Source organism: Protopterus annectens, chromosome 2.part2 (genome assembly GCF_019279795.1).
Source record: "Protopterus annectens isolate FY-2018-M chromosome 2.part2, PAN1.0, whole genome shotgun sequence".
Lineage (NCBI taxonomy): Eukaryota > Metazoa > Chordata > Ceratodontiformes > Protopteridae > Protopterus > Protopterus annectens.
Genome location: NC_056730.1, coordinates 217566697 through 217590701, shown reverse-complemented (window position 1 = coordinate 217590701; position 24005 = coordinate 217566697).

Here is a 24005-nt window from a genome sequence, read left to right as displayed (position 1 = left end):
GGGGTGCAGACCTTGGAAAATGGGCACATACCGAGGAAAGGGATACAAGGGACATGAAGGTACATGCACAAAGTGGTAGGGGTATAGCTTACTATTAGTGTGCACATGACTACATGGAACCAATAATCAGATGCAGGAAGAGCTGTAGGGCATTAAGCTAATAGCAGCAGAGTAAGAAGGGAGGCAATGGTCATAGGTGGATGACTTCCACTAACTGCCTGGCATATTGGTTTACTGATGTGTAACTCTCAGGCATACCTCTCAACCGCTAAGCTCAAGAAATCTTTACAAAGCCAAAATCAATTTAGGAACAAAAGCACAAAAATATAGATAGGTTTTAAATATTGCTCTTATAACTGAATAAGTTGCTAGAATAACAGGTTTGCATCAGCATGTGTTTTCTGAAGGATATGACATTTAAATCTCTGTCATTATATAGTGACTTCTATCCTCAGTGATTTCCAGAAAACCACTAATGTTATTAGGAACAGACCAAAAATATGAGACAGATATCTGGCCATTCTGCAAAAATCTGGACACTTGAGAGGTATTCCCTAAGCTGTGTAGGGATGGTCTGGTAAACACTAGAAAAGATCACAAACCATAAAACAGGATGTTGCAGTCTAAGGGCACTGTATGTGCATCCTAGCCATAGTTGTTGTAGAAAAGATATTTTGGGACATTGCTAAGGATGTGCTCACCATAGAGGTGAACTACCAACTCTGCGAGGCCATAGAGGAATAAAGCCCTGCCTACAAGCCCAGGCAACTGACGTATGATAAGTGGTTCAGGTGACTGATGGACTGGTAGGGAGGGAGGGGTGATGCCTTCCCAGGAGGATGGGTGGTGACATGGGTGTCTCCAGCAATGATCCTCAGTGGCATCTGGATGTGTCATGTGGTGAAAGGTATGGTCCCAAGAGGTGGTGGTTACATGGCTGAGCTGCTGTAGATGAGTGGAGATCCTCTACAATATTTCCCACTGCATATTCACCCCTGTAGAAGCAACCATGCACACCTCCAAGCTTGATGGACAATAGCACAACCCACCTTGATGTCCTTATGATTTACTCTGGCCCTGGCAGAAAAGTGTTATTAAAAGTGGTATTAGTCCAAAGGTGAATTGGAGTAGCCTGTAGAACCAGCACTGGATATGAGACACTGGAGCATTTGCCTAAGTAATGATAAGGGTACCCCCCCCCAAAAAAAAAGTGTGAATCATCAATACAAAAGTGGCTGTTAGAGATGGAGGTGCTCCTGTTGTCCTTATCTGGGTATGGAAAGTAGGCCTTCATACCCTTGGCTGGTCTGGATGTCAAAGATGACCTAGCAATGACCAGCAACATTTTGGTAGGGGTTGCAGCAGGTTAATACTAGTCAGTACACTTTTGTGTGGTATAGTGTACTGCATATGTGATATGACTGATTCACCAAGGTGCTTCTGCATACTGGTCCTTTAAGGTACCTCTGGGCTCTTACTGTAACAAACCACAGATCAAGTCATGCATGTATTCATATGCTGTACACATGTATAGCTGTCTACTAGTATGCATGGCATAGGAAGTTAGGAATATGTCTGTGTTTTTTCCAAAAGTATCATGTGCTAATGCCTTCACAGGTTTTACTGATGTATTCAGTACATGACATACTGCAGCTCATCTCCTGCATCTTATGATGATGGCAACATACACTGTGGCACTGTCAGTAATATTACCATGAGGGCCTCCTCCACATGACCAACATCACAGCCTAGTTTGGAGGTACATACTAAAACCACAGCATCACTATTGTGCGGCAAGTTCATCTGTCAGTATGAGCCTTATCCAGGCTTTCCATGATTCCTCAGCCCACATAACCTCCAACATTTATTCTGTCACTGATGCGCATTTATCCAATATATGGAAATAAGAGGGGGGCTGTGTGGCACCACCATGTCTTCAGATCTTTCTTTGATCCAGGCACAGAACTCATGATAAAACAATGAATGTGCAGGTTAGTGATTCAAGCATGGACTGCAATTGACAACAGCATTATGGAACTTGTGAATGTGGTGTGTTCCTTTTTTTTATTTCTCCAAGTCTTTTGGGTTTTTAATACAATGACAAGAATGCACCCCATTCCTAAGTCAAAGTACAATTAAAGTTCATGGAATTAGTATTGTTTCAATCTTTCATGTTAGCCAAAGGTACTCTTCGCAGCACCCATACCACAATGTACTCAGTAATGACTCCTGCAATTCGTATGGAGTCACATGTATTGGTAACATATCCAAGTATGATTGTAAATTCTTTTTTATATTAACTGTTGCCCCTACTACTACTGGAACTGTCTGGGTACCCTTCTTCCACATTGCCCCCTTTTCCACCTGCAAATCCTGGTATTTTATGACTTTGTGTCTCTCTCTACGTTAGACACTGTAGTCACTGGGTGTAGCAATTTCAATAATCAATGCGACTTTTCTCTTATTTTCATAGGCTACTGCATATAGTTTTTTAGTATCTGTTTTTTTGAACTGTTAGTAGTTCCTGCTTTAAAGGTTGCTTTTGCACATTTTTCAAGACCAAATGACATTCTTATATCATCTGAAAAAGTTTTAACCACTTGCAGTTGTGCTTTCAGTTCCTCATCTGATGAACTATACAGTTTTAAGTCATTCACAAAAAGAAGATGAGAGGTCTTTACACTTTGTTGTTTTCTAATTGCCAAATTATAACCTAATATGTTAAGTAGACAGCTTAATGGGTTAAGGGCAAGACAGAATAGCAGCGGTAATAGAGAGTCATCCTGGAATATCCCTCTTTGAATTTTTATCCCTGGGATAACAATTTGTCCATTATCATGTCTTAATTGCAAAGTAGTCTGCCACTGCTTCATGGCCACTGTAATGTAGTCAATCAGTGTGGGGTGTATCTTATACATTTTTAAGCACTCTTTTATTCATGAATGAGGGATACTATCCAATGCTTTTTTGTAGTCAATCCATGCCATACTTAGATTCTTCCCCTTTTTACAGTTCTCCACTATGACTTTATTTAACAATCCATACAACTTTCTGTTATTGTCCTTTTGTTCTACCGCTATAATTAAGTTTTCTTCTAAATGACTATAAACTCTGTCACATCAATTCCCGTGTATAGTTTATACATTGTCAGAAGGCAAGTTATTGGTCTATAATTTTTAGGGTAGCTTGCAGGTTCACTCTTAAGTAGGAGCATTGTTTTTCCTGTTGTTAGCCAGGTTGGTGCCTGTTCTGGGTGTGCATATAAGTAGTTCTTAATCATGGCTAAATCTTCGTGCAAAGATGTTAATACTTTTAACCAGAAGTTAGGTATTGCATCTGAGCCTGGGGATTTCCAATTAAAGGCTTTTCTTAATTTCGTTTCAATCTCTTCAGCTGTTACTTCATCCCATTTCATATCCTGTACCATTAAAGTTCTTATTCTTTCTTTTATTTCTTCTATCCATTTAGCATCTCTGTTATGTTCCACAAGATCGTCATAGATATTTCTCCAAAATGTATCTATCTCTTTTTTTGGCGGTCTTTAATTTCCTTTTACCTTATTTCCTAGTTCTCTATAAAACTTTTTTGGGTCATCAATAAATTGCTTATTTTGTACTTTTCCTTTATATTTATCTTCGCATCTTCTAAGGTTTTCTGCCTATGCTGAAATTTTTAGTTTGTTATTTGTGATAGTGCATGATAAATCCTGGTCTGTTCTAATACCGTGCATTGCTTTTATCACATCTACCTTTCTTAGTATTTTTTGTTGATCTATTCCCTCTTCTTGCTTCAGCTATCCAGTGAATATTTTAACCCCCCACCCCCGACCCAAACCAACTTTTAACAGTGACGCTTCTTGTCTGAATTTTTTTATAATTATAATTTTCTCTGTTCGATACTTCCATGATGGTATTCAATGTCTCCCCTTCATTTCCCTCACCCCCTGTGTTCTTGTGGTAGAAATTTATCAGTTATTAATTTAGTTGCACAGAAATATATCCTGTTTACTTCTGTTATATCGCATGGATCTCTATAAACAGTCCTAATTACTGTGGTCATTTGTTTTATAAGCCGTCTTACTTTTTGGGTTTTATTAACCTTCTGCAGTCTATTTCTTTCATTGATCTTGATATATCTGTTCATGTGTATTAAATCAAGCAATTCCTCTCTTAGCTTGTTTTCTTCCAAACTGAGGGCACATTCCTTGTTTCCCAATTCCCGCGGACATTCTATAGAAGGTTCTGTAGCATCTTCCTGTGACACAGTCTCATCAGTTTCATCCTGTGCTGTCCGTTGCTCTATCATATGGGAACTCACTGGCCTATCACTCCTCAACATTGATTGCATCAGAGTTTCCAGAGTTTCCTGTTCCTTCCCTTGCTGTCTAGCTTTAAGTGAACATTTATACTGGTTTCCTGTGGAAGGCTCCAAATTATCTTCATATGGCATCTGACCAGTTGCTTCCTGTTCTACTGATTTCCCCTTAATTTGGAAATCCATTACTCTATCCTGTTGTGGTGCTTTCTGAATTATATTTTCTACACTAAATCCTTCACTTTGCAGGTACTCCATAACCTCAGTTTTTATTTCTTTAACTTCTCCATTACTAATCGCCTTTTTTACTTTTCCTCTTTGTCTTCTTATTTTTTGTATTGTAAATTGCGTGGCTTGCATGATGCTATGTTAAACCTGCAATGATATGGACTATAGGGACAGGTAGCTATTGTTGCTCACAGTTGTTTGGTGCCAAATGTGACCTCCCTGATTACTTCAATGAGGCACATTCCAACTGCCTTCAGGTCTGTCACTGCAGTCCAGCAATGCATAGCAAAGGGATGGTTCATGTGTGTGTCTCAGAATGTGTCATGCCTACCCAACCTACACAGACTGCTGCTGAGACAGCTTCACTTTCAACTATGGCCAAACAGCATGCCCACCTGGTTTTGTGCAGCAATGTTTCTCTGGGTCAACACATGGGGCCAGTCAACAGGCTGATAATGAATATTGCCATACTTCCATAGCTTCATTATTACTTAGTAGCACACATACAGAATGCTACACCTGGATCTGACCATTGTCCAAATCAAGGACATGCACACGGTTGCTGTGTAGGTTCCTAACACAGGACAGCCCATCAAGGTGCATACTCTCAATCCAATAGATCTGCTCCTTCCCTGACACACAATGCATCAAACCCCAAGGCTGCAAGTCACCACTGTAGACACTGACAAATTTTATGACACAGCAGTTCAACCTCATCACTGTGAGATGTGGTTCCTGACTACCTTGACCTACCAGCAGAGTGAATATTATAGTGCTGTTATTAGTTGTTATTGTGTCATCCTAAATACATATGCAATTGAAGAGGATTATACCCTGTCCAAACCCTAAGCTGTATGGGTAAAGTTATTTCTGATGCATGATGTTACCAGTATATGCACTCTTGCATAACCTAAATGTGATAATTTATGTATCATTTTATCCTGTGAATCTTTGTCATAGGCTATAGCTGTGCACCAGATGCCTTCTCTTTGCCAGTGCCACAGTGTATTCTTCCACCTTCATGTTTCATGTGGTACCTTTGCCACCTCTGAGTCCATGCACTTTTCAGCTGCCGGTCGAATGCTATGTTGGGTCCTGCTGGAAAATTTCCATACTGCTGTAGTTACTTATATAATAGCATATTATGCATCATGGTACACATCACAATGATTTTGCTGCAGATATCCAGTGAATATTGTAACCCCCCACCCCCGACCCAAACCAACTGATGTGTTCAGGCTGGGGAAACTTCCCTTGAGTTGTCCAACACCTATGGAATGACATTATATGTTTCTGTGTAGGCAGCATTTTATGCATTCCAAACCACCAAACAAAGTTGCAGAGAGGGGTCATCATCCATCGCTACAAAGCATATCCAGCATTGTCTGCAGTGTGCAACAGTCATATCATCATATGTGTCCTGCCTCCTGCTTGTATGGGCACATGTATACTACCCTTTCTGACCCATGAGTGGACCTACTGACTGGATGAACTTGTAGAAAGTCATGCTGCACAAACCTGATGTAGAAGTCAGACATGTAATGTACTTGTGAATCATGAGAAGTGCAAGGGAGGTGAATGGCCATTATATATAACACCATGGGCATTACACATCACATTACAGTTGGGAGAGTTGAGGCATGCCAACAGAGAATACACAAAATTGAATGGAGTCATGGGCAGCAGCACAGACTCTAGGTGGTGCCTATGGGGGGAGTTTCATGGATCAACTGCTTTAGGCATCAACTGTGGTACACAGTATCCTCTAGATAGAAGAACATGGATCAACAATTGCACACTATGCTAGGGATAGTCACTCATTTGTTTAAGTGTTGGGCCTAGGTGATTTGGTCATTTTGAGTAATGTTGCCAAAAAAGTGAGGTGTCCAAAACAGTGATAGGTGTAGTGCTTTTGTAAGGCACAGAAACCTGGACAGTGAAGGCAGAGCAGTTGAAAAAGCTTGAGGTGATGGAGCTGAAGTGCCTGAGATTGGTGGGAGGATGCACACTATGGTACAAAGAAATGTGGGCATCACAACAGAAGAAAAAGTGGTCACAATTGTTTAGAAGATAAACAGATGATTACAGTAGTTCAGACACATGTGCACGAAGGCAGAAAACAATTTGGTTAAGAAGATTTAGGATAGAGAGAGAAAGAAGGCAAGAGGAAACAAAAATGTCCAGTCAAGAAAGGGACGGATTATATTAGAGAAGACCTGTCACACTCAGTCATGATGGTTGAAGAAGGTGGGAGAGAGGCACTGAATTAAATGAAGTAGTAGCAGTTGATGCAACATCTCAACCCCATGTACAAAATGGGGAACAGGAGTTGATGATGATGATTATGATGAAGCTTAATGATAATGATGGCAGTTGAGGGAGTAGAAGCCCTTCCTACTGATGTGCCCCAATCACTTTCACCGTGTGGGGCCTTGATGATCCAGGGCATCATTAATTCAAATGTCCTGGACCAGCTCATTCTTACCACCACTAGAGGTAGCAACATCCTTGACCTGGTCATTACTAACATGGGCGAGCGTAGCTCTACACCAGTAGTTAACTCCTCCCTGGTTAGATCTGACCACAAACTAATCACCCTGGAAATCCACCCCCCCCCCCCCACAAAGGTAACTACCATGAAAAACTTCTCCAAAGCTAACTTTAGGCTCCTAAAAAACAGAGGTGTCTAACTTCATGGCACCCATGCAAATGGAGAATAGTTACATGACCACCTAAACATACACCAATGAACTGTACGAATATGTGCACAAATGCTTGCAAGAGGAAACAAAGATGTCCAGTTAAGAAAGGGATGGATTATGTTAGAGAAGACTTGTCACACTCAGGCATGATGGTTGAAGAAGGTGGGAGAGAGGCACTGAATTAAACGAAGTAGTAGCAGTTGATGCAACATCTCAACCCACGTACAAAATGGGGAACAGGAGTTGATGATGATGATTATGATGAAGCTTAATGATAATAATGGCAGTTGAGGGAGTAGAAGCCCTTCCTGCTGATGTGCCCCAATCACTTTCACCGTGTGGGGCCTTGATGATCCAGGGCATCATTAATTCAAATGCCCTGGACCAGCTCGTTCTTACCACCACTGGAGGTAGCAACATCCTTCACCTGGTCATTACTAACATGGGCGAGCATAGCTCTACACCAATAGTTAACTCCTCCCTGGTTAGATCTGACCACAAACTAATCACCCTGGAAATCCACCCCCCCCCCCACAAAGGTAACCACCATGAAAAATGTCTCCAAAGCTCACTTTGGGCTCCTAAAAACAGAGATGTCTAACTTCATGGTACCCACGCAAATGGAGAATAGTTGCATGGCTGCTGAATCATACACCAATGCACTGTACAAACACGTACACAAATAAATGGATCTCGGCATACCCAATAGAGCTAAGATGCTCTCCTCCAAAAAATGAAGCTAATCTGGTGGTCCCCTGCCATAAACAAACTCTTCAACAGAAGGAGGAAACTGATGCAGAATAAGGTAAAGTCCCAAGACTGGAAAAACTCCCTTATCAGCCTCAACAAAAAGTTGAGATCCCTCATCAAATCCTCTAAAGCTAGCTATGAAAACAGAATTGCAGCAGATAGTAAAGACAACCACAAGGCCTTTTATAGTTATGTAAAGAATCTCCATGGCAATACCCAGATATGCTCTGAGCTACTGCACAATGGTACCGCCTATACTGAGCCAACAGATATTGTCAATATACTGGCCGACAGATTCAGTGCCAACCTTACCCCTCCCCCACAAAGGACCAATCACGATATCAGTAGATTGCCAGGTACCCAGTATTACTGCTGCGCAGTTTAAAACAGCACTGTCCAAGACCAAGAATACAGCTTCCATGGGACCTGACAATATCATTGACTGTGTTCTACATGAAGTACAGAGTAAACTGGAACCTCACCTGTGTGCCCTTTCAGTCACAGCCTCACCTCAGGCTTTCTCCCTACCGAATAGTGCACTGCTACAGTCATACCTCTCCACAAAGGAGGAGCGACTACAGACCATGGGAACTATCGCCCCATTAGCCTGATGAGTCTGATATGCAAAGCTATGGATTGCATCATCATGGACCTAATAAACAAGGCTGTAGTGAATCTCCAAACTCTGGATCCCACACAGTTTGGTTTTGTGAAGGGTAGATCATGCCTATTCAACTTGGTTGACTTCTTTGAGTTACTCACCAGAGCTGTGGATGAAAGCAAAGTGGTTCATACAGCCTACCTTGATCTGGTCAAGGTGTTTGATGCCATTCTCCATTCAGGAATCACAGAAAAACTCACTAAGCTAGACATCAGCCCCTATATCACTTCATACAGCCTACCTTTATCTGGCCAAGGCCTTTGATACCATTCCCCACTCAGGAATCACAGAAAAACTCACTAAGCTAGGCATCATCTCCTATATCACTAGGTGAGTTGCAAACTGGCTCACAGATATAACCCACAGTGTGAAAGTAGCGAACTCTAAGTCAGACAGCCGACCAGTCACGAGTGGAGTCCCACAGGGTTCGGTCCTGGGTCCTCGTCTGTTTGGTATCTACTTCTTTAAAGTCCAGGCCAACACAAAGGGTCTCTGGCTAACAAAGTTTTCAGACGATTGCAAGTTGGGAGCTATTATTAACTTCCCAAGAGATGCTGACATCCTACAGAAATGCCTCACTGTGACAAACGACTGGTGTCAAAATCATGGCCTTAAGCTCAATGCCAAAAAATGTGCTGTCATCCCCTTTGGGAAAAACCTGGTTCCCATGAACTACCACATCAATGGTAGTCCACTGAACACAGAAGGTGTTATAAGAGATCTGGCAACACAGGTTGACAGCAGCCTCTCTTTTGACCACCACATTGCCACTGTGGTCAGAAAGTCCTTCTATGTGGCACATCTCATTACTAACGGTTTTGCATCCAGGAAGAAAGAGGATATTGTCTCTCTCTACTCTTCCCTCATTAGGCCAATCATCGAGTACAATTCCACATTTGACACATACCTCACTAGACATCTGCAACAACTGGAAAGGCCGCAAAAGTACCTCACAAAGAGGATCCGAGGCCTTAAACACTTGTCCTATATGGACAGACTCAAAAAACTCCCAACTATTTTCTGTCTCATATAGCCTACTTAGAAGCATCCTCTGCTTGACATACAAAGCCATGTCTGATCCAGCTCTGTTAGAAATGCTACATCTAAAGAAATCCCAATCCCTCTGCCCCACATGCTCTAGTGACCTCAACCTCATTACCACAATCAAGAGAACATGCTGGAGGGAAAGGTTCATAACCCAGAGACTGTCCTTGCTATGGAATAGACTTTCCATACATGTCAAACAGAGCAACTCACTGGCCATCTTCAAGAGAAACCTTGACGAGTGGGTGGGAAATAGAAAATTCACCCCAGGGATCACTCCAGTGGCTCTACTCGACAGAGGCACTGGGAAATAAGGTTAAGTGGCACAATGTCAGGGTAATCTTATGGGCTAGGTTTGTAAAGGTTCCAGGGCCTTTAGCCTAGTACACACCTATAAATCTATGATAGTAATGTGAATGCAATCTGTGACAATCAGCACTTCATGCAAATAGGCTGTACCGTAAAATGCTTGCATAGAGGTGTTTCTTTCCTCTGCAGTCTTGGGAAATGAGATATGCTCATCCATATACTACAGCAAAATGTTGAGGAACTGATGTAGCTTGCATAAGACTGACTGCTGTGATATGTCTAATCTGTCACAGATAGCTTACTGAAAAGTCCCTGTATCTAGCATAGTTAACACTAGACTTACCTTTGCGTCCACTAGGACAGGCATTCTGCATATCTCCTTTGAATCTACTTGTGAGTGACATAGACTGACTAGTTTTATGGTGTCCATGTCCACTCAGTACTGGTTCACTATCTGCTGGTACATTAGGTACTAGTGTATAAGGCATAAAAGGTACTTTCTGCAATGTCATAAATCGTTATAATGTGCAACATCACAGCACTGGCTGCTATGGCAGCCACTAACACATTGTTCAGCTATAGGTATGGTTACTCCTGTCATATCTATGGCATACACTAACAATCCTCAGTGTTCAGAAACGGTTTGCAATGAGATGCAGTACATCTGCTGTATGTATTTTTCAATTGCTATGCTATGTTTGATGCCATCATTTGTATAATCTGCGTGCTTCATTTTTATGAGATACTTAATTTCTATTTTAGTATGAGACCATCTGCATATTGTGCATCCAGTGTCATTTTTCACATTGTGGGTCTGTGCTGTGCTTTTGAATCACCCCCAGCCTCCATGTTTGCTGATATCTGTATTAACTAGCACTGTACTTTGTGCTACGTCTGAAAATCCTGACCTTGGTGTTTTACTTGGCAAATGCAAGTAAATGGCAAATAAACAAAGCATGCAAAATGAGACGACTGGTGAGAGCATTACAGTAAAAGATAATAGCAATACATATGGAATAACTGGTCACTGGAGGATACCCGATATGCCAAAAATAAGATATAAGAATTTCAGATCAATTACTTTGATATTCATAAGGCATTAGAAGTATACACAAAGGTAAAAAGATGAGTTACATGTAAAGGAGGTAGGGAGTATAGCAGAAAGTAAACAGATGGGGGGTGGTAAGATGTAGAAGTTTTTAACATCAGACCAGCGCTATTATAAATATGATGATGTAGAAGTTTCAAAGGTCTTTGATAATAATAAAAGTAGCGTTGGTGAAACTGAAGTTACAGAAGCAGAATGAATAGAAAGAAAAGGACAGAATAACGACTGTGAATGTAATAGGGTGGACATACTCCTCAACTTCTTTGCTCAAGGATAAAGCCAAAAATATTGGGGGACAAAAACACAAAATCAGAGACAGTTTTATATATTACTGTACTTCACTTAAAAAGTTAATAAAACAACAGGTTTTACATCAATGTGCATTTTTTAAACAATAAAAAGTATGGAAATCTAATGACTAGAATTATTAACTGACTGCAGTTTTCAGGGATATGCCAGTATATGAAACATTTACCTAAGGATAGGACAAAGATATGAAGCATAATCAGAGAAATGTTTCACAAAATTAGGAACAGTGGAGAGTTATGTGGGGGGAGGCAAGAGTTGATAAAAGAGGTGGAAATTAGTTAAGGCATAGACTTCAAAATTGTACTCAGCTTTTACAGTTATAAGGCTCTTATATTTATGTATGCAACTACTCAAGGATGTATAGATGCGCGTTTTCATACATTAAGGCATGTATTTAATTTGTTTATTTCAGAAGAGTGTATCTGATTGTTAGGATTACTATATCATTATTGTAGGGATTATTTGAATCTTTGATAGATATATAGATATATAGCTATAGATAGATATGGCTATTTATAGGTGTGTGTGTGTGTGTGTGTGTGTGTGTGTGTGTGTGTGTGTGTGTGTGTGTGTGTGTGTTTGTGCATGCGTGTGTGTGTGTGTGTGAGTGTGCTCAGTTAAATCAAAAGACACAAAAGTTTGATGATCATAGCATTGACAACACAACATCAACAATGCACATGCCACCGCCCTACAATGTATGCATCAAGCATAATCCTTGGTACATGCAAAATTAAACTTAAAAAAAAAACATAGAAAAACATCACTTTGCAGGGGTCTTGCCTCCCTGCAGCTCCTACAACCCCTGCTAGTTACATATACTAACTCTGAGATCAGATAATGTCAGGGAAAGGCCATATTTCCCCTACCTCAAGAATTGTGTGTTCTCACATACCTGCCAAACCATCTGCTTAGTGTACTAAATTTTGTCAACTAAACAACCGAACAGATGTTCAGCAACTATAATGATAGCAAAATGTTGTGCTCATATACATATAGGTCACTTAGTTATCATGAGTCCCAGATATGACACAGCTATGAACTTTACTAACAGTTTCTCAAGGATGACTTTCCCCAGGAGCATCCTATTCATAACAATGCATATGCCCTGAACCCAAAGCTTTCAATGTTTATAATAGAATGAAGCAGACTGGGGTACTACTATGCCAAAATTCAAACAAGGGTCATTGTGGAGCATGTGTTTGGGCTACCGAAGGCATGTTTTCACTGTCTGGATTCATCTGGTGGTGCCCTGCAGCATGAGCCTTGCATGTATACAAAAATTGTATTTATTATTTATTTATTTGACATTTGTTAACTGGGTTGGTCCAACTGAGTTCAAGCCCATTTTCAGTGGAGACCTGAGGAGAAAAGCTCCAAATGCTTCTACAATTTTGAAAAAATAAAATACAATTATATAAAATATAAAAATAAGCAACGTAAAAAAAATTCAAAGTAAAAAATAAACAAAAGAGACACAAAGCAAACAATATTATGAGACATGAACATAATTATTTTACAATAAACCAAGAGTGGGCTACCATTGATGTCGTAGTTCATGGGAACCAGATTTTTCCCAAAGGGGATGACAGCACATTTTTTGGCATTGAGCTTAAGGCCATGGTTTTGACACCAGTCGTTTGTCACAGTGAGGCATTTCTGTAGGATGTCAGCATCTCTTGGGAAGTTAATAATAGCTCCCAACTTGCAATCGTCTGCGAACTTTGTTAGCCAGAGACCCTTTGTGTTGGCCTGGACTTTAAAGAAGTAGATACCAAACAGACGAGGACCCAGGACCGAACCCTGTGGGACTCCACTCGTAACTGGTCGGCTGTCTGACTTAGAGAAGTATCATTATATATATTTAAATTACATACGCAATAGGAGTAGAGCTGCTTAAACTTTAATCATTATGAAGGTATTTGCAGGTAAAAGCAGAAGACCAAGAAATTAGGAGCAGAGGGAAAAGGTAAGTAATTACATGGGGTCATGAAAAAGGCATTTCCACAATTTAGCTAGAGAATATTTTAGTTTATTGTTGAAAGTTTTGGAGTGTGTAATGCATCTTATGTTGAGTGGGAGTTTGTTCCAGTAATGAGATACTGAATATTTGTATAACACTTTACCAATAATTTTCTTGGGTTTGTACATTTGTAGAAGTTTGTCTGTATTACGGAATGGTTGCTTAGGGTGTAGTATGATTGGAGAAGGAGGAGCAGGCTGAGGATTTGTTGTATAAGAAGTGAGTTATGTGGAGTAATGAAAATTGAAGGTGATGGAGGAGTTTAACCCAGTGAAGGGTCTTTAGTGTCAAGCAGTGGTGACAGGTATGTGGTAGATTTATTACAGATTTTGCAGTTTTATTGTATGGCTGTTTGAGCTTACCAATTAAGGAAGGCTGAAGGTTTGTAAGGATTGGAGCAGCTTAGAGAAGGCTTGGAAGTAGATAATCTTGACCCAAGGAGAGTCTAGAGTCTAGAGCTAGGATATTTTTGTGCCTGTAAAGAAATAAAGGAATATATTCAGTATGCTCTCTATTACTCGCTATCATTTGTGCATGGCAGTTACAGTAGGGGGGAAGTTGCAAAGGCGCAGCCCCCAGCACTCCAGGCAGTGGAAATCGAACTAGATGAGGAATCACAGAAGACACCAGAAGCAGGAGAAGAACATGCAAGATGGAGGTCAGCACTGTATGCTGTGACACTGACAAATAGGCAGCTCTTTGTACAAAGCTTCAAATCATAGTAAAGCAGATACACTGCAGTAAAAGTGATGCATGCAAAACCAACACCAGGGTCTACTTACTCATGCATATGATGACCATATTATGCATTAAACATAGGCAATGCAAATAACTATATATGATGGGCAGGGCACAGTTAACAGCATTTGCACAGATAGAGGAAGGACCATGTATACATGTCTTTCTTGGGAGAAATGTGTGAGTTCTGAGGACAAATAAGGAAAGACTCCACTTATGCATAGGGGCTTTGATGGTGTAGGAGATAGTCATTAACATAAAGGGCTTTGTGAAAGGCTAGTGTCACTGGAGTTTTGTGTGTGCAGTGTGTGGGGGCTACATTGATGTGTGGTAGTATGCATGTGTGTGTAACTGCTGGGACACAGCCTCAGCAGTAGTTTTAGCACTGTGGCTCAATCTGCTGGACAGGTCCAAGGCATGCATGCTAGAGGGTTGAGCATCCCATGCATTCATACACCCATGAGAGTCAGCCATAGCAGGATTTGCACTAGTCTTGCACAGACCTGCCTTGATGTCAGCACTCTGTGTGACCTTGAGTATGTCCATTACTAGGGGTGCCACTGCTACCACTGCCACAACCACAGGTACATCCTCTCTTGGCTGGAGACACCTCCAGATAAAATATAGCTATAGAAGTCTAATTGTCTTAATGTGTGCGGTTATAATAATAAATGGATCAGTCTTGAAGTATGGCTGTTAACAGAAAATCCCCATATTCTTGCCATATCAGAAACCTGATTGAAGGATGATTGCTACCCGTCTACTTTTATACGGGATAACTACCATATATAATGATGACAGAATAGATCCTAGAGCTGGTGGCAATGCTTCAGTTCTAATCAAAAGGTATATCTCAAGGACCATTGTGGATCGTACTTATTCTCATGCTACATATGACAAGTCACATCACATTAAGTGGACATCCTCACATGTAGATTGCCAAAGTTTACATCATCACCTTCTTCTATCTCTATTTTGCATAAAACTCAACAAAATGTTGCCTAAAGGCCTACGTAACTACAATGTTATTTTGGGTGATTTTAATATCAATGCTTTTGGGAAAGACTCTCTTGCCTCTGTTCAAAAAGTGGCAGCAATTTAGCTTGACAAAGATAATACAGGCTGCTACTAGAACTAATACAAGAATTAGTTGTAGCACCAGACTTGACCTAATAATAACAACATACACAATATATGCCTTCACACTGAAATTTTCCCCATTACTCTGAATGACTACTCACCCATTAAATCCATTTGGTCATTCAGAACATATAAAAACATCCTCAAATAACCGAAAAAAGATCATTCCTAATAATTAGCTGCCAAATCTTAACACCTTACTCAGGGCTATAGATCGGATTCTTTTCTATGCCATGTCTGAATCAGCCTCTGCTTTAGAATTTTTCAGCACAAAACTAACCATTATTCAGGATATACCGTACCATCTTAGAAAAAAAAAGGCTTAGATCACAGTGTTACCCGTGGCTTTCAGTGGATACTAAAAACAAAATATAAACCACATATTCAGCGTGGAAGAACTGGAAAACAATGCAGATCTACATCACACTTTTCTGAGTTTAAGGAAAGAAACCAGAATTGCCACAAATACTGAAGAAACCAAGTACCTTTGACAGAAACAGGAAGCAAACTGGTCTAGACCCAATCTGTTTTGGAAAGAAATAACATGTTCAATAGGTAAATAAAATAATATAGCAATAACCGGCCACACTGGTGTGGCATATTGAAGATTTGTCCATGGTTGATGTGGTTTAATCATGAGGACTTTGGCCTTGTGATTAAATAAAGCCAACCATGAGTAAACTTCAATATACCACACCACAGAGTTGGTTACTGCTATTATACAATGGCATTATTTAAGAAAAAAAAACTTACTTTTCTTAAATAATATCTTTGTATAATGCCTCCATTGTGCCCTTCCACATTTTTCTGGTATCCTGAGGCTTTTCTGATGTGCTGTGCATGTGCGTAGGACTTGTGTTTCCATGCTTAGGCAGCACATCAGCGCTGTGCAAAGGAAGCAATGGAGAAAGGAAGATCTCCATTTCTCCGTTGATTTTTTTTTTTTTTTATTTATTTAAAAGAAAAAAAAAACAGGAAACTTATAATGTTCAGGAGAGCTGGGACAGAGAAAATAAAAGGAAAATCAGGTACGTTTCTTTAGTTTTGCAGAATGTACTTTATTATACTCCTATTTTTCTCTGTGCCATATCCCTAGTTTTTTGAGGTCTTCGGTCCTGCAAATTTATTTAAAAAAAAGAAAGAAAGGAAAACATTTTATGAGATATACTAATGGAAAAAAGTCCAGGTGATCAGACCTTTTTCTACTGGTATATTCTCAGATTTACAGCAGGCACACTGGTTGGGCTGACCAATCAGCATGCTCATTTTTGAATATTACTAGCCATTCATTGCATAATTCTTCATTTACCAATAAATAAGCAATAATATTGACTCACTCCACCTTTGCTAATGATTATGCTCACTTTTGGCAGTTCATCATAACCATCATAACTAACATTAACTAATGGCTTCCCCAAAATTTACACCCCCACAAACAAAGAACAAGAACTTTCAGTACCCTGATCTATATACTCTAGCCTCTAATAAAGCAACATTTCACATCTGTTAAATTGCAGTCCTTACTTCTCAAACTCAAACATTTAGGATCTAAATCCATCATTCTTCATACCACCTTTCTAAGGCTTGCAGGTGAAAAAAAAAATCACTAAACCCCTTACTTGGATCTTTAACCTGTCTCTCACCTCAGGCACTGTCCCATCAGCATTCAAGCACACTGATATAATCTGTCTACCAGAAGTCACTTTTCTTAATGGGCTGAAGGATTACAGACCAATTTCTACCCTGTACCTGTTACCAAAATATTTGAAAAATGTTTAAACATAAAACAACTTAAGTACATTAAAAGCTATGGCTTGTTATGAGATGCACAGCATCGCTTCTGCGATTTCTGTACCTTTACTGTCTTATACTGGATACCAGTAGCATTTATTGTAAACTAAATGAGGCACTTATTACTATGGTTTTCTGTCAACATGACAAGGGTGTTTGAAAGGGTCAACCATACCTTCTTCTAAACAAACGTAAAAGGCTCATACTTGGAGATAAAAGTATTGCTGGTTTCAAAGCTATGTGAAAGACAGAACATTCTAAGTCCATAGCAGTTTCTTCTCTTCCCTTCCCTTCCCTTCTCTTCTCTTCTCTTCCCTTCTCTTCTCTTCCCTTCTCTTCTCTTCTCTTCTCTTCTCTTCTCTTCTCTTCCCTTCCCTTCTCTTCTCTTCTCTTCTCTTCTCTTCTCTTCTCTTCTCTTCTCTTCTCTTCTCTTCTCTTCCCTTCCCTTCCCTTCCCTTCTCTTCTCTTCTCTTCTCTTCTCTTCCCTTCCCTTCTCTTCTCTTCTCTTCTCTTCCGTTCTCTTCTCTTCCCTTCTCTTCTCTTCTCTTCTCTTCTCTTCTCTTCTCTTCTCTTTCCTTCTCTTCTCTTCTCTTCTCTTCACTTCTCTTCTCTTCCCTTCTCTTCCCTTCTCTTCTCTTCTCTTCTCTTCCCTTCCCTTCTCTTCTCTTCTCTTCTCTTCACTTCTCTGCTTCCCTTCCCTTCCCTTCTCTTCTCTTCTCTTCCCTTCCCTTCCCTTCTCTTCCCTTCTCTTCTCTTCTCTTCTCTTCTCTTCTCTTCTCTTCTCTTCTCTTCTCTTCTCTTCTCTTCCCTTCCCTTCTCTTCTCTTCTCTTCCCTTCTCTTCTCTTCTCTTCTCTTCTCTTCTCTTCTCTTCCCTTCTCTTCTCTTCTCTTCTCTTCTCTTCTCTTCTCTTCTCTTCCCTTCTCTTCTCTTCTCTTCTCTTCCCTTCTCTTCTCTTCTCTTCTCTTCTCTTCTCTTCCCTTCTCTTCTCTTCTCTTCTCTTCTCTTCTCTTCCCTTCCCTTCTCTTCTCTTCTCTTCTCTTCACTTCCCTTCTCTTCTCTTCTCTTCTCTTCTCTTCTCTTCCCTTCCCTTCTCTTCTCTTCTCTTCTCTTCTCTTCTCTTCACTTCCCTTCTCTTCTCTTCTCTTCTCTTCTCTTCTCTTCTCTTCTCTTCTCTTCTCTTCTCTTCTCTTCTCTTCTCTTCTCTTCTCTTCTCTTCTCTTCTCTCCTCTTCCCTTCTCTTCTCTTCTCTCATCTTCTCTTCTCTTCTCTTCTCTTCTCTTCTCTTCTCTTCTCTTCTCTTCTGTTCTCTTCTCTTCCCTTCCCTTCTCTTCCCTTCTCTTCTCTTCTCTTCTCTTCTCTTCCCTCTCCCTTCTCCTCTCTGTTAATGATCTCCCCCTAGAAGTCCCAAATCCTAAATGAATAATGTGTGCAGATGATATGCTGCTCCTGCAGTCCTGTACTAGCTACTCTGACATACAAACCAAGTTACAAGACAATTTCACTCAGTTATGCACTTAGTCCACTTATACTAACAAACTACTAATTAATCCCAAGAAAAACAACGCCATGGTCTTTGCCTCAGAGAAGAAATTACCTGACATTCTTTGGATTCTCTTAACAGATATTAATGGGAACATAATACCTAATATCACTGAAAAGAGTTACTTAGGCCTCATACTCAACCCTACGCTTTCCTTTACTTCCCATACAGATTTTGTGACTAAAAATGTCACTGCACAATTAAAACTATGTTACAAGATCAATCACCTCCTTTCATTCACTGCTCAAAGGACCATTAATAAAATATTTTAATACCTGAACTTGAATATGGCCTTCCTTTTCTCATTATGCATTCATCTCACAATACTCACATAATATAGACTGCTGAGAATAAAATCTGCAGATTCATTCTATTAGCAGAATTCCAGATGCACCATTGCAATTTGGTAAAAAATTCCAAATAGCTTTGAGTGCCTCATAAGGCCACTTTTCTTCTAAGTGCACTTAATTTATAATGTGCTCAAACATAGTCCCTGCCTTTCTTTAAGAGAGAAGCTGCCTTTTCAAGATAACCTTTATATACTCAGAAGTACACAAGACAAAAATGTCTTTCTAGTACACCCTCCATTTAAAACTACTGTAGGTGAGAATGCCTTCTCTGGACTGGGACCTGCTGCCTGGAGCCACCTACCTACTGATATCAAAAATGTAAAAAAATGTTAAAATCTTCAAATATGCTCTTAAAGAGCATCTCTTTACTGAATCTACCCCCAAATTTTACTATTGCAATGGTTCGGTAACTTACCATCCCATTTCATGAGTAATAGAATAATACATTTAATAAACTTTTCTCTGCCTCTGAATGTGTCATAATATATGCAAATATTCCAAGATGCATAAAAGAGCTTATGTATTATATGATTGATTTCACTATATTTTATACATATCTTAACTTGCATTTTGTATTTATTTTTTTCTCAAAGCACTCTGACTAGACAATCTAATCTTATTCTATCTGCATTCAATCTTACCAATATGCTCTGAAGTTTGTGTTGTACTAATTTCATATATAATATCACTGATTGAAAGACTGTGATGTATTTTCTGCTATTTGAGCTGAAGATATGGCTGAAAAAGAGTCACTAGATTAGTCCACTTACCTGATGAAGAAATTTTAAATAAGTAAATAAAGAGCTAGCCTTGCAGGCTATGCAGATGACACTGGGTGTAATTATTAAAATTCCTTCAGATATCTGCAACCTTCAGAAAGAGCTCACATTAGTTAATTCCTGGATGCATTGAAAATGGACTTTAAAGTGGAAATTAAAATGTGTAGTATTTCTTTTGGAACTCAGAAGTTGCCCACAATGTACAATATAGATAACACACCACACCCTTACAAAAGAAAAAGCTAGTCATGGACATGATAGGCAACAATCCTGCCTCCCACACACGGAAGAAAAGAGGTATCTGTAGTAATTGGATTTTTTTATAACTGACTGACATAGTCTAAATATAGAAACCAATGGTCTCTTTGTAGCAGTTTTATGCTAAGGTACTGATTTATGGCACAATTTATTTATTACTATCTGTTAAACTCAAAGACTAGTTAAATTACATGTGCCATACATACATGACAAAATATACTTCTTTTTATAAAAAATATAAAATATTCTCATATCCATGTCAGGATCTGACAAAGATGAATGTAAACTATCTTGTATGATGTGCAACATAAATAGAGTGGAAATAGACTGGCATAGATATTTTTTATGAAAGAAGCTATAATGTGTTGTCTTACTCACAGTAACCAAACACAAACTCTACAAAACCAGATTTTTATTTTTAAGTAAATGTAGCTTTACTAGGAGCCACATGAGTTATCTGTGTTGTTATTTTCAGATATAAAAATAAAGAAAATATACAGTAAACCATAACTGGATGGTGTGTCTAGAAATGTCTTAGTTTCATGGAACAATCAAACAAGCTCACTGCATATTATAATAGTGATGATGTTCCTAATGCCTTTTCTAGAAAGGTGGTTCAACTTACCAACCCCCCTTTGATTCTAAAATCATTGTTTTTTTTAAAGATCTAAATAATATTAATTATTCTCCAGATATCCTTCTTTAACATTTTGCTCTAGTACAGACGTTTCAGTTTTGGATACAATTAGCTCATTGATTTATAAAGTGACTAATAGCTTTGACAATATTATCAGCACCGTTAATTTACCTACAGAAAATATTAGCCATGCACAGAGGCTAACTTTCTGAGGCAAAAAACCTGTAAGATTTTGTCATATTCAATTCTGCAGTATGGAAATATACCACACATTACAAACTCTGCTGTTAAATTGAAGGTATTACCTTCACTTGATCTACCTTACATAGCAAAGTTGAGGCTGAATGGGACAATACAAAGTGCCATACAACAGAACACAGTTCCAACAAACTTTAACATAATTCTTAACACCCAACCCCTCATATACTAACTGAGACACATCTGCAGAAATAAAACTACTGCATACTAATGCACAGAGCATTTGCAGCTAGCCTGAATAAATGCCTGCTTTCCTGGATGTGTATGAAACAAACATTGACAATTTGTGATATTTGCATAATACATTTTTAAATATGGTTGGTGCAACTTTGTTGTTTAAGTTAATTTTGTAGATGTGTTTAATGATATGTGCTATTTGTGGATACGACACGTGCAGAATAGTCTCCAAGAAAAGGAAGATTAACATTTTAGGGAAGGCTAAAACTGAGCACTTTTTGTAATGTTAGAGTGAATGTAAATTGCTAAAATGTATTCTGCAATGAAAAAAACAAAGGAAATGTTAGCATGGTTTGTTGGTAAAAATGTACTGGGCAACATTGCCTTTAATGTTTAGCACTGTGTCAGGTCTAAGGTTTCTTGAGGTCTTAACTGACAACTAGATGGGGAGGGACAAAATCATGTTTACACAGGATATTACTGTCACAATTATTACATCGTTTCATTATTATTTGAAATAAGGCAAAAGACATTGTTATCATTTACTAAGGAAATATTTTACTTTTTTAAAATAGTGTGACTGTGTTATGGAATTTCAAGTGTTTCTGCCTTTTGGTTGACATGAGGGTCACAAATGGATTAGAGATTTACTTCACTGGCATCTGCCTGTGCATAACAGAAGATTTGCCCAGTGTGCCAAATGCAGTAGCTGTTGCTTTACTACTTTATTTGTTTGTTTCTTTGTTTGTTTATTTATTCATTGTGAGTAATATCTAGAATACACAGCATGCAGTCCTTGAAATAATATTCTTCAAAATTAAAAAAGGTGATTATGTACACTGGTTTAAAGATACTTTGCTATACTTGCTAAAGACATTCAGGCCACATCAGCCATGACTTTCCATGTTTTGATATCTATTGTGATATGTATTTCTGCATGGATACAAACTTCATTTGCATATATATATATATATATATATATATATATATATATATATATATATATATATATGGGACACTTCAGAAAATTACACCTAGTTAAGTACAATAAGTCTGGGTACTTTATAATGTAATTGTTATGCTATACAGCAAAAGAGCTGATGCTACAAAAAGTAATGGAGAATCAAGAACAACTTCAAATTGCTAGATGCTTTGTGAGCCTTATGCCACAGGTTAGTAATAAATTACATACCAAATGACAGACATTTATCCACTGATATAGATGTTAAGGGATTTAGCTGTTCTTTTCTAGCCCAAATTACCTGAGGCTCTGGCTTTTCATCATAAGATCAATGTTTTACCTTTGTAAGCTACCTCATGAGACACAGGCCAGTCGCATTTGATTTATGAGAGCTGTGGGACTTAAAGATGTCAGTGGGAACCACCCAGAGGTAAAAAATAATAATGGCGACTAAAAGAAATATATTTTGGAGTCAGTCACACCATGCATGTTTTTGAAAGGTAAATTAATCAAGCTACTTGCTTATATTTAAATTGCCTACCCCCCCCCCCCCAAAAAAAAAATAAACAAATAACAGCCTGGAATAAGCATATTCGTTCTCCATACTAATTTAAAAATTACTACATTGTCATAACACAGGAAGATTCTTACGAAGCTGGAATGCTGGATTCCATTTTTGAGACACTAGAATGTGAGTCACTGACATGGACAGAATCTATTAAAACATTTGTGGGCATTACCAGAGGATCCTTATGCACCAGCATTATCTGAAGTCTGGAAGCAACCCAGTGGGAATAGTTTGTATTCTGACAACCTGTGCAGCATGTTTACTAATAAACTTCTGCATGTATATTTAGAAATGTAAGGAATTTTAACATTGCTTTATTTGAATGGGGAGCTCAGTACTATAGTCTAACAACAGCTTAAGACAGAAGGTTAGATTCGATAAACCCTACATGGTCCGCTAAGATTGTATGGACGTCACAACTGTAGCACACTTGTATTCAGTAAGTGGCTCTACATGATGTGTAGAGCCTCACAACCATTTTAAACACCATGGCATGCAAATTATAACATATGCAAATGAATTGTGCGCTAATCAACCAATCCAAGCTATTTATCAAGCTATAAAGCAACAGTGTAGACTTATGCTGGTTTTTCCTGTGAATTCCAGAATCTATTGGAATACAGCCATGGAAAGGAGTCCACACAGAAATAATATTAGGGGCAGCTGTTGCTTTAATTCATGTGTATGTGCAACAGGCTGAAGTGTATGTTACTGCTGCTGCTAATAGATCATGGACAAGAAGGAAAAGAGTTGTCATACCCCATTTAACTTATCACAATCTGCATGAAGTGGAAATCAAAAAAAGAAAAAAGCCAGCACCATGGAGGATCTGTAGAATATAGTTTTATTATAAACTGAAACTAGACCGGTTTCAGCAACAAGGCTTTCTTCAGTAGTACATTAAGCAATAGTAATGAGTCATGAACTTAAATAGTTTCAATTAGTGGATTCAGTGACATCATTTCCTGTGATTTAAAAAGAAACAAAAAGGTTAATGAAAAAACATAAAAAATCACCATTAGAAATAAAATAAAGATATTCATGAGCTTTGGTTGTTACATTTTTGTTCCTGAAATCAAACAAAATAAAGTTCAACTGATGGGTTGGTATATCTAAAAGTGAAAACCATGGTTATAAGGTACCAAAAAACCATCATCCCGAATTTGTTAACAGGAAAAAAGTTACAGTGCACTGTGAATCTGAAATCATATAAATATAAATATAAATATAACATGAAGCCAAAAGCTTCATCATTAATACGCTGGGATGGAGAAAAATGTTGGGTGCATAATAATGTCACAAAGATTTAATGTTTATTATTCACCAAGAATTACATAAATCATAATTTATCATTCAGTC